The following is a 12,459-nucleotide window of genomic DNA, read 5'->3' on the forward strand; positions in this document are numbered from 1 at the left end:
TACGTGGATACGGTGGTGCAAACAGCTGGCAGGTAAATGGTTAATTGCCAGCCTATGGGGAATACCGGACGCCCGCTGTAGGAGGGCCCTGCTCTGACATATAAAGGGTTTCCCCAGCAAAGTCTCCGTTCACATGCGAGAGGAGAGCTCTTCTCACGGCTCAGTTTTCTACAGCACAGATATGCCACCTGGCCTTTTCCTAGGTGTGAGGGGGTCCAGATGGGAGCCCCCCAATCATGTCCTGTTTACTTGTCTTTGGTTGTAAGAATTGTGCCTTGTTGTGACTGGAGCGCTCCTGTCATGCCACCATACGTAGAATATCCTCGCTCGTATGTCACTCCTTAGGGCAGATGTCAGGTCAGGAAACCAGCACCAGCGCGATTATAGCCCTGTGTTTGCATGGAGTTTGTATTTCGTCCTCACCCTTTGTATTGGTTTCATCCAGGTTCTCTGGTTTCCCCTCGAACTCCAAATACATAGGTAAATTGCACACCTTTTATAATTAGACAAGTACCCAAAACTCATGGGTGTAACCAAGACCCATGGGGCCCCATAGCAAGACTTGGAAAGGGGCCCTACTCCACCACCACCAGATTCAATAGCAAGTTTAGAACGTGAGAAGCTTATGATTGTGTTGTTTTCCCTAATGCACAGGGATAATGCACACAGTGATGTCACAATAGTGGGATAATGTGCACAGTGAAAGGGGTTGTCTGATCACAGACAATGGGGGCATATCGCTGGGACCCGCACCTATATCGGGAATGGAGCCCCACAAGGTGGTGGCTGGAGGACTCAGGTCTGGCCACCACTAAGTGCTCTCCCAGTACAAGTGAATGGGAGCGCACCACACATGACCAGCCACCGCTCCCATTCACTTCTGTGGGCCCGACGGAAATAGCCGAGCCAGTCCTATTTTCCCCCATAGAAAATGGATGGAGGGCGGCTGTGCATGCGCAGTGCACCCTCCAACACTTTCGGAGCTCTGTTCTTGATATAGGTGCAGGTCCCACCGGTGGGATCCGCACCTATAAGACAATTGGGGCATATCCTAGTGATATGGGGCATATCCTAGTGATTTCCTGCGGCCCTCCAGCTGTTGTAAAACTACAACTCCCACAATGCCCTGCTGTAGGCTGATACCTGTAGGCTGTTAGGGCATGCTAGGAGTTGTGGTTTTGCAACAGCTGGAGGGCCACAGTTTGAGGATGCCTGGAGTAGATGATCGCAAACACTCAAGGCTACTTAGGTCTCTTCATCAGGCATGGTACAGGACAATATCTAAAGAGTCACATTTTTATAACAAAGGGACATAGGAACAGTATAGTAATAAGACAAGTCATTGTGAAACAACTATCACTATGGGGAGAGGAGTAAAGAGTAATACCAGTAAATATTACAGCAGTTCAAAGATAAGGAGTGTGAAAGATTTATTGTCCTCTGTCCTGCTAACTGACATGGACGCACATGCTCAGTTCCATTCTTCAACTGCCAGCAGCTGGAGCGGAAAGGACACGCCCCATGAGCTGGCAGTTTGAAATCAATCTAGCAGAGCAATTGCAGCAATGAATAGGGAGATATTTGGCTCCATGTGAGGTACACGGCTGGTTCTAAGTTTGTTAGAAAGAGCCTCTGGTGTACTATATGATATTGGGTTTTTATTTTTTATATTACTCATGGGAGGACCCCTTTAAGTATATCACACTTGTTGTGGTGCAGTGAAAGTAACGGGGATCCTGTATTCCTGATGTTTCTTGGGAATCTTTATCTTGTCAGTGGTCATTGTGTATGGATAGGCTGAAAGAGGCTCTTGTCAGCAGGATCAACCCCATTAAACCTGGCATACTGCCTGGTAATGCTAATTAAAACTACACCTTTCCTTTGTCTGTATGCTAAACAGCTGCAGAGATATCTGTGGTTTTATTCATATACAAATGAGAAAGCACCAGGAGGCGAGCCTGAATGCTTGGAGCACTGGTTTCTTACACCTCCTGTGCTCTGCACACTCCTCCTCCACTTGATTGATAGGGCTTGACGTAAGCATGCTGAGGGCGGAGCTGCGTCTTAGCATCTACATATCATATACACTACCTACTGTAGCCTTGCCACATTGAGATAAGCACAATGTATTATAAAGACACCAGTATATGTGTTAGCTTTATGAGTATAGAAAAGCCATCCTTCTATGTGTAAATCCTATAGTTTAGTGATAAGTGCTTGGTTTTGCATGCAGAGACTCCAGGTTTGAATCTTGGGTTTTTTCCCTACACATTTAACCCATAAAAAAATTCTATATCCTTAAAGGGAACCTGTCACCGGGATTTTGTCTATAGAGCTGAGGACATGGGCTGCTAGATGGCCGCTAGCACATCTGCAATACCCAGTCCCCATAGCTCTGTGTGCTTTTATTGTGGAGAAAAAACTATTTGATACATATGCAAATTAACCTGAGTCCTGTACGTGAGATGAGTCAGGGACAGGACTCCTCTCAGGTTAATTTGCATATGTTTCAAATGCTAGCGGCCATCTAGCAACCCATGTCCTCAGCTCTATACACAAAATCCCGGTGACAGGTTCCCTTTAAGATATTGAGAATAATGTTTTTAGGCTTAAAAAGCTAATAAATAGTGCTTGTTTCTTTATAATCATATATTGTGCCTGTGAATAAACTAGTAATAAGTTTCAGGTTTCTAAGAAAAAACATTATTCTCAATATAGTAAGGCCTTTTATTGTTATTATATGATTATAGCCTTTTATTACAGATTACCGTATTTTTTGCCCTAGAAGACGCAGCGGCCCATAAGACACACCTAGGTTTTAGAGGCGAACAATAAGAAAAAAATATTTTTCATTAGCCCTCAGGTCAGAACCCCAATATTAAATCAGACCTCAGCTCATAGTTCCTATCAGACCCCAATGTGAATGACCCCCAATCAGACCTCAGTTAAGAGACTCATTGCCTCTTAGCAGCCCCCATATGTGCTCCCATGCCACAGAAAACTTAAAATAAAAATCACTTACCTCTCCTGCTCCTGGATGCCGCCGCTCCTCACCTACATCGCGATCCTCTTCCTCCTGCTGTCGGTTGTGCACAGCGTGAGATGACAGAGCACACTCACGCTGTGCGCAGCCGAGGACCAGGAAGGGGTGAGTACAGAGACTTCACTGCTTCCCGGTTCTCATGAGCGCTTCCAAAATGGAAGTGCTTCATTAGTATTCACCCCATAAGACGCAGGGGCATTTTTTCCCCCACTTTTGCATCTTATGGGGTGAAAAATACGGTAGTTTCATGGAAAATTCACCAAAGTTCTAAAAATTATATATATATTTAACATAAAAACATGATTTAACCAATAGGTTATTTTCTGATGACACATTTCCTCTAACACCACCTTCTACACATGCTGACATTTGGTTAGTGAGGGCGCCTACACATGGGGGGATTTGTCTCCCGGTTCCTGTACTTTTCGAAGCATGTGCTGTATAATGTCCTTTTTTGTAGACTTTCTGGAAGCCGTCTTGTTGACAGACCAGCAGTAATCTCCGGCCTCCAGCTTTAGGAGTACTGTAGTGTGGGTCTGTCCGTTGTCTTTGTGCTTCCTTAAAGTGGTCCGATGCGTTCATCATGACTACTCCGCCAGCTTTGTCTGCTGGATTTATTATAATTTCCTTATTGTTTTTCAAGGATCGTCTTCCCGGGTACTGATGTTGGATTGATGTTTCTGATTTGTGTCCCGGATGGTGGATTTTATCATATGTCTAAGGGCCCATTCTTACGATCGAATATTTCTGTCCGCATCTGTAATTTTGTGCAAAGGATGCGGATCCATTCATTTCAGTGGAGCCACAAAACATGTGGACAGCATGCTATTGGTCCACTATAGCGGAGGTCATTATTCTAACTGGGGAGGGGGCACCAAGAGGGCATTGGTACTACAAGCGAGCTTTTTCTTTTTTTTACTGGCACACATTAAGGGTACTTTCACACTAGCGTTGTTGGAATCCGGAAGGCAGTTCCGGCAAGCCGTATACAAACAGCTTTTTTTTTTTTTTTCCCGGATCCGGTGATAACAGATCTGGTATTCAAATATCAAAAGTAAAACTAGCCCCTGCTATATCCCGGCGCATGCGCAGACCGGAAAACCGGATCCGGCAATTTCCAGAACACTTGGTACTAGATCCGACATTAATATATCTCTATGGAAATGAATGCTGTATCTGGCAAGTGCGGTAGCATTCTGGGATTTTGTCCAGTCAAATACCGTACAAGGTACGGAACGGAAGACATCCTGATGCATACTGAACGGATTGCTTTCTATTCAGAATGCATTAGGACAAAACTGATGTGTTTTTTTCCGGTATTGAGACCCTATACCTGAAAAGAATAACGCTAGTGTGAAAATACCATAAGAGGCCTTTATTAGTACTGGGGGCACTATAGGGGGCATTAGTACTACTGGGGCAGTATAGACAGGCATTATTACTTCTGGGGCATATTATGGGGGGTTTATTTCTACTGGAGGGTACTAGGTGGGTGTAATTTCTACTTGTGAGCATTTTAATGGATTTTAGTGCTGCTGGAGACACTATATCAGGGGAAAATTTACTACTGGGGGCAAACTGTGGGGGATGTAAGGCTGGGTTCACACCTGAGCGTTTTACAGCGCGTTCCTACGCGCTGTAAAACACTCAACAAGGAGAAACCAATGCTTCCCTCTCGGCATGGTTCTCACCTGGGCGTTCTACAGCGCGTACGATCGCGCTGTAAAACGCCCGACGCCACAAGAAGTACATGAGCTTCTTTGGGGCGTCTTGTCGCGCGTTCCCGTACATAGACTTTCGGGAACGTGCAACCATGGGCGTTCGCTTGTCTCTGTATGCGCAATTGCAAACGCCCGTACAATCGCGCATACAGAGCGCTCCATCGCGAACGCTCAGGTGTGAACCCAGCGTCATACTACAGAAGGACACTGTGGAGGAACAATAGGTGGCCATGGAAAGAAAGAAAGAAAAAAATGATATTATATATATTTTTTTTTTTTTTACAAAGTTGCATTTATTTATTTTGTATTAAAACACAAGAACAACTTGTAATCGTACTGACCCATAGAATCAAGATAACTCGGTTTTACTACATAAGAAATGCTGTAAAAATGTTTTTTTTTTCCCCCATTAACACACCATTTGGAATATAAAGATATAAAGTATATGTTATAAAGGGGGTTGAGTCTGACCCAAGGCAGTGTCGGAAGCTGCTACCGTGTGGAAACCATACTGTAACAGGGATGCAAGAAGCTCCGCTCCCCCCCGGCGTGCCCCTTGTAATTCCTCCCTGGCTGTGTCCACTGCCGGCCTCTCAGTATGTTCTCACCGTCTCCCCCTCCCCCAGATGGCCTTAAGAGCTTAATGCGTCCTCCTTGCTGGGTGATAATGCAACAGACTTATCGCCTGCCATGATAACCCACCTGCCTGTGACTGCTGGGATAGGCCGAACTTAAACCTGCAGTGCCGTAATATGTACCAAAAAACCCCCCCACACACACACAAAACCATAGTTGGAGTAAAGGGGAGCAGCCACAGCTAACTCCGTTAAACCAATACAGTTACCAGTGACTGTCGCTCTCTTTTCCTCCGTTTCTTGCTTCCTGTTTGCTAACGACACACTGACCAACAGCGAGCATGTAGGATCCCAGACCAGAACCTTCAGGGGCAACTCGCCGCCAGCTGTGACATTTGGAAAACAAATGAAAAAATGGCCAGGCAACCAAAAACATTGTACCAAACAATTGGGAAGGGAGTGGGGGATGTTTCTCACGTTGCTGCTGAGGTAAGATAACTGCCCACCACTGCTTAATAAAATGAGCCAGTACGGCTCTTGCATTCGCCCGCTTAACTACCTTATTCAAATTGCTTAATCCCCGCAGTCCCTACCACCTTCCCTATGCGGTTCAGTGGCCACACTACTGCTGGGATAGACCGAACTTAAACCTGCCATATTTTGTACAAAACAACCACAGAAAAACCATAGTTGGAGCAAACGCCACAAAAAGATTGCAACAACATAAAAGACACAGGCCGACGACAATCCGGAGACGTGCTCCTTCCTCCAACATTTGACAACCTGCTAGACAACAAAAGCCTTACTAACATTGAAGTGACCAATTTTAACGTGGAAGCGATACCAGAGAAAGATTTAACCACAGCCGATGCAGAATACTTTTTCAGACATAAATGAGCCAAATAATCCAACGTCACCTGCAAATGACGGGTATCGTTGATGGGGAACTGCGATCTGGCAAAAAGCAACCAACCTTCCCAAGCCTAGCAGTGACTCTTCCACGTAGAGAGTGCCACTAAATGCTCAGACTGACAAGTGTGTCTCGACTACCTCCCACAAGTATTCTGGGCAGGATTCTTCTACTGCACGCGCTGTTGGATGCAATTCCTGAAACGTAAACTATGTAACACTAAATGACGCAACAAAGCCAACACTGGCAAAGAACTGGAAGTCAAAGGCTCCTTCTACACAAGCGAGAATTCCACGCGGGTGCAATGCGAACGCATTGCGTCCGCCTTGGAATACGGACCCATTCATTTAAATGGGTCTGTGTACATTAGCAGTGGTTTTCACACATCACTTTTGCGTTGCGATTTTCACGTGGCCCGATAGAAGTGGATGGGGCTGTGTGAAAATCACATCCGCAAGCAAGTGCGGATGCGATTTTCACGGATGCTTGCTAAAAGATGTTTTTGTAAACATTGAAATTTTTTTATCACGCACGTGCAAAACACAGTAAATCGCATTGCACCCATGCGATAAAAACTGAACGTGATTGCATTAAAAACTGAATGGCTTTGTTTGCGAAATTGCACAGTTTTTAATGAACGCATCCGGACATAATCTAGACACACTCATCTGCAAAGGGCCAAAGAGTTGATGGCCTGAACGACTGCCAAATTATCTAACCAGAAATGGATACGCTGATATGCCGTACTAGATCCCCAAAGCTCCACTGCAACAATAGGAAACATTTCCAAGAGAGTCAGGTTCTTGGTCGAACCCAACTGAAACCAGCCAAGGGACATACCAGTCATCCCCAAAAATTTTACCCAAAGCTGACGCTCCCGGCTGCATCAGTGAACAATTCAAGTTCAACGCTAGAAACCTCTATCTCCTGACACACCGCCCGACCGCTGAAAGAAGCCAGAAAAGCCTGTCACACTAACAAGTCATCTCGCATATTGTTAGTCACCCTGATAAAATGATGCGGAGACCAAATCCCTTGCGATGCAAAATGCAAATGCCACGAAAAAACCCGACCTATGGGAATGATCTGACGTGCGAAAAGCAGCTGAAGTTGTTTCAAAGTGATCTTTTTTGCCACCACAACCTGACTGATATTAATCCTCAAACGCTACAAATTTCGTAAGATGAAAAACCATATCAGAAGAATTTATCTCAATACTCAAGAAAGACAAACTGGTGCAAGGGCCCTCAGTCTTGTCCTTAGCTACTGGTACACCAAAACGCCCCATCAACCAACGAAAACACTGCAGCGCAGACTCCCGTTTTCCAAGGGCCCACGAATAAGAAATCATCCAGATAATGAATAACTGAATGAACACACTCCAAAAGGAACTAAATACTTTAAAGTAACTACAAAAAAAAAAAATAGAACAGCCCATGGAAGACAGGTGTCTTCATAAAACTCCTATCTAAACGACAACCCGACAAATGGAAACAACTATGATAAACTATGGCAAACGGAAGGCAGATTCTATTTCAGATTTGGCCAACAACGCATGATTGCATTACGGACCAACTAATACCGCAACATTGAACGAGGTCTAAGAAACTGCCACAGCATCTTTTGGGATGTCATTATTCACTGATTCCCCTTTGGGAAACGACAATTGATGAATCAATCAAAATTTGCCCTCCTCCTTCTTAGGACAAGCCGAAGAGGAGAAACCCACAGGTTAGGATATGGCAGCTCCCTAAAGGGGCCCACCACGCGTCGACACAAAACCTTGTCTCACAACTTTTCCCAATCTCAATATGGTCGTTGACAGAACGTAATTATCAGATAAAAACCATGCAACTGACAGCTCATGAGGAATAATAAAAAAAAATATACTAAACCCTTCACTTAAGAGCCCTGCCTCTCGCTTCCAGGGGTAGACCTTTACCACTTCTCCATTGCGAGAATGTTCACAGGCGTTCTCTGTCCTTTTCACGCCACCTACTTTGGCAGATTGCCTAGACCGTCAGAAACAACACACACAGAGGAGTGAGTGCCTCCACAAATGGAGCACTCGTGTCTAAATTTACAGTTTGCCAAGAATCGGCAATGACCTTCATTGTAGAGCCAGTAGGCTCCATTTGGACGATGGGCCACGGCCCCGGGAGACCCTCCCGAGACCATGGTTCCCGACTTAAAAGGACAGGATAGTTTTTCCAGAAAACGCTTGCAAATTGCATGCGTCAGGGTAGCAAAACCCTGTAACCAGTTACCGAACTTTTCGCTGGCTTCACTGTCTTATCAGACCCTTTCTCAAAGGAGCGCTCCTTGTCAACAGTTGCCTGGTCAACCGAAATCAAAGACCAGATATCAACAAACTTGTTTTTACGAATCCAAAACCTGATTTCAGGAGACAAGTGAGTACCAAGAGGGGACACACCGCAGAACATTGAATCACGAATGGACAATCCGACGGCAGACAGGGTATTCTTCGTAAGCTGTGGCAAAGCTGAAAGTACCATACCCATACTCCCTTCCAACTGTGCAACCACAATTTTTAACACCGACACTAAGGCCTTCTGCACACGAACGTGTGCGCCCGTAGTCGTGCTGCGGGCCGCAATGCACGAATACTGTCCGTGGGGCAGCCACTGCGGTTTGTGGACCCATTAACTTTAATGGGTCCGCGATCAGGCCATTCCGCAAAAAGATAGGACATGTTCGATCTTTTTGCGGAATGGACGTACGGGACGAAACTCCACGGAAGCACTCTGTAGTGCTTCCGTAGGATTCCGTTACGTGCTTCCGTTCCGCATATCTGGATTTGCGGAGCCATTCAAGTGAATGAGTCCGCATGCGGAATGCCCACGGAACGGCACCCGTGTATTGCGGGTCCGCAATATGGTAACAGGGCACACGCGTTCGTGTGCAGGCAGCCTAAATCCACCTGAGAATTTTCTGAAGTACACCAAGCATGTGCACAAGACAACTCACCGACAGATGGCATTCCTCGGCTGAGAAAAGGATTGCCGGAGCCGGTGACTGTGCCACACCAGGAATGCCAGCCACAGGAAGATTACGGTAGGACTCTGCCAATCGCTGAGCGTCTCCCCGTACTCCACCTTCTCCGATTCCTGCTACTAGAAGCTGAGCCAGAAACTGAAGAAGAGGATGATGAGGACGAATCCCCAAACGAAGATGATGGAGACCTCCTGCGAGAAGAACGGTGATGACTTCCACGTCAAGCACTGCGGGAACTCCTATGACAGCTTCTTCTGGAATGACTTCTCTTTTGCTCGGCTTGCTCAGATCCTACAACACAAGAATTGGAAAGGGGACGGGAACTACCTGCGCTGCCTACATCATGGACACCAGTACCAGTCAGTCCTCCAAGTGAACCAGGTATAACATAAGAATGATTAGCCTGAATTGGTGCAGGGGGCATGCAATAACCTGTGAGCCAGCAGGGGGCTACCTGGACAGCCTGACTGTGCAGCCACACTTCACCTGAGGCTTCCCAACACAGGCTCCACAGTGGAAAACAGCCCTCCCCATATGGCTCTGCAGAGCTGTTATAACAAGGGTTAATTCCTCACCACGCCCCCCCTCCCCTGCACTCAGGGGAAATATCAGTGAAAGGAGCAGTGAAGACAGCCTGCACACTGACAGGCAGCGGAGAGCTGGAGATCTGTGTAGGAACAGAGTCATTGAGGTCACTGTGGAGAGGGGGTTGGGCATCACTAGATACAACTGAAAGAGTCTCACAACTTGTTCCACTTACCAGCCCAGACACCAGAGCCGGGACAGCACAGGCTGCAGCTTGTATCGGGACCTCTCCTGCTGAGGTTTGGAGCTACCATCCAGCTCTCACAGCAGAGAGCACAGAACCAGAGGAGCTATGTGCTTGCTGCTCCATCTGTGCAGGACAGGCAGGCTTTCCTGAGCACTCTGACCAAGGTTCAGGGCTAGGGCTGAGTCTATCAGGCAGGCGAACAGCCGGTTGTGGCCTACCTTGTTGTGTAGGAAGCAGAGCCATACTAACAGGATCTCCAGAACCTGGCGCTAAGACTTCCTGTACCCACCACTGCTGCTGAGGTAAGATAACTGCCCACCCGCTATCTGTACTGCTTTACTGTAACCCCACCTCAATCAATTGAGCCAGTACGTCTCTTGCATTCTCGCTCAACTACCACATTCAAATTGTTTAACCACCGCTGTCCCTGCCACCTTCCTCATGCGGTGCAGTGGCCACATCTCTCTGCAGCAGCCGATGTTCTGAGATATTTTCCTACCCAGCGAACTGAGTATGCTCAGTACAAGTGAAGTCCCCACCCATTATATTTGGTAGGAAAATAAATGAGCACCAAAATGACTCACAAAAGTGAGTACCCGTGCAGAGCCAGCACGTGTGGTAAAACACCAAAAAAGAGAAAATAGGGCTCGCACTAAATAGTATTATGAATATATAAATTTTATTAGTGTCTCCATATGAGACAAATCACAATTAAAACACATAGGAAACAATGGATGGTGAAAAATGAGCACACAGAATGACATGGAGCACAACCAAATTACTAAAAATGGCAAATAGATACAAAAATGAGTATATAGATATAGCACTAGGTGTGCATGTAAATCAAATAGAATGTTAGTAATACATATAATCAGGCAAAGCTATACAGGCTAGGTAATGATATCATACATAGTGAAACCAAAGTCTGCATATAAAGTGACCAGTGCACATAGTCAGAATAGATATATAGCCAACGCTGAGTAAATCATTATAACGCCATAAACCAACTACCTGTATAGTGCTCCAGCAACCCCGACGCACGTTTCACGCAAGGCTTCTTCAGGGGGAAGTGTGTGAGGAAAATAGCATAGCTATACATGTGGTAAATTGCTGCCTATGATATTTTCCTACCCTTACTATATTGAAAGTACAGTATATTAATAATCTGAACTTCTTCAGTAACCCTTTTTAATAATGATCTCAACTTTTTTAATTCACTGCTGTATCTAGTTTACTATTTTGAAAGTATAGTAATGATCTCAACTTTTTTATTCACCGCTGCGCCGTGCTCGCGATCTGATGCGATTCCATTACATGGGTTCCTATTATGATCGCACCGAGATTTACCAACCGGCCCAATCTGGGTGCGATCGATTTTTCACTAAAAGTCCGTCGGATGCAATCACATGCGATTGCTTTTTGCGAAACGATGCGATTTCATTACATGGGTTCCTATTACGATTGCTCCGAGATTTACCAACCAGTCCGATCTCGGTGCGAGCGATTTTTCGCTAAAAGTCCGTCTGATGCGATCGCATCGCATGCAATTGCATCCAACGGCACTTGCCATTTTTCCACGATCGAGCGATTATTCACTGAAATAATCACTCGATCGCACGGGGATTGTACCGTGTATGGCTAGCCTATGTAGTATCCTACCCTGTATTATTTTGCTACCTGATTGTGATATGTTCTTACTCTGTGATGGTGGGGTAGGAAAATATCTTGGCATGTTATATAGAATTCATCCTGCGATATTTTCCTACCCTTATCTCATCCCATGATATGTTCCATGAAAGGTGCATTTCAGTTATCACTAGTGTTGATCACGAATATTCGAATTTCGAATTTTTATTGCGAATATAGGTACTTCGAAAATTCGCGAATATTTCGAATATAGTTATATATATTCGTATTTTTGAATATTCGATATTTTTTTTCCGATATTTTTTATTTTTGAAAAAATCGGCAAGGTAATGATTGTGTAATATGCGAATTTTCGGAATCAAATTTTTATTGCAAATTTTTCAACTTTTAGACAAAGAAGATTATAGCACTATATTAGCAAAATTGCTCTATATTCGTTTTTTTCAAATATTCGCTATATTGCTATATATTCTTGTTTTAGAATATTACAAATATTCGAAAAAACTAAGTTATAGCAATATAGCGAATATTCGAAAAAAAAAAAACTAATATAGAGCAATTTAGCTAATATAGTGCTATAATCTTTGTCTAATAGTTGTAATTTTTTTCTCATCTGAAGTTCAGATTGGAAAAAAATTACAACTATAAAAAAAATTATAGCACTATATTAGCTAAATTGCTCTATATTCGTTTTTTTTCGAATATTCGCTATATTGCTATATATTGCGAATATTCGAAAAAACTGTTATAGCAATATAGCGAATATTCAAAAAATC

At 44.7% G+C, this 12,459-nt stretch overlaps 1 protein-coding gene across 2 annotated transcripts in view; it reads left to right on the forward strand.

Annotated features, from left to right (window-relative positions):
* Positions 1–12,459, forward strand: part of LOC122935859 (WD repeat and coiled-coil-containing protein-like) — a 48,185-nt gene that overhangs the window by 821 nt on the left and 34,905 nt on the right. Inside the window, exon 1 of one of the 2 annotated variants that reach the window (XM_044291768.1) lies at positions 9,442–10,338. The exons of the other annotated variant lie outside the window; for it this stretch is intronic. The gene's annotated coding sequence lies outside the window, so the exon portion shown is untranslated. Of the gene's footprint in view, positions 1–9,441; positions 10,339–12,459 lie in introns of those variants that run through there. 2 annotated transcript variants of the gene reach the window in all.

Source organism: Bufo gargarizans, chromosome 4 (assembly GCF_014858855.1).
Source record: "Bufo gargarizans isolate SCDJY-AF-19 chromosome 4, ASM1485885v1, whole genome shotgun sequence".
Classification (NCBI taxonomy): domain Eukaryota; kingdom Metazoa; phylum Chordata; class Amphibia; order Anura; family Bufonidae; genus Bufo; species Bufo gargarizans.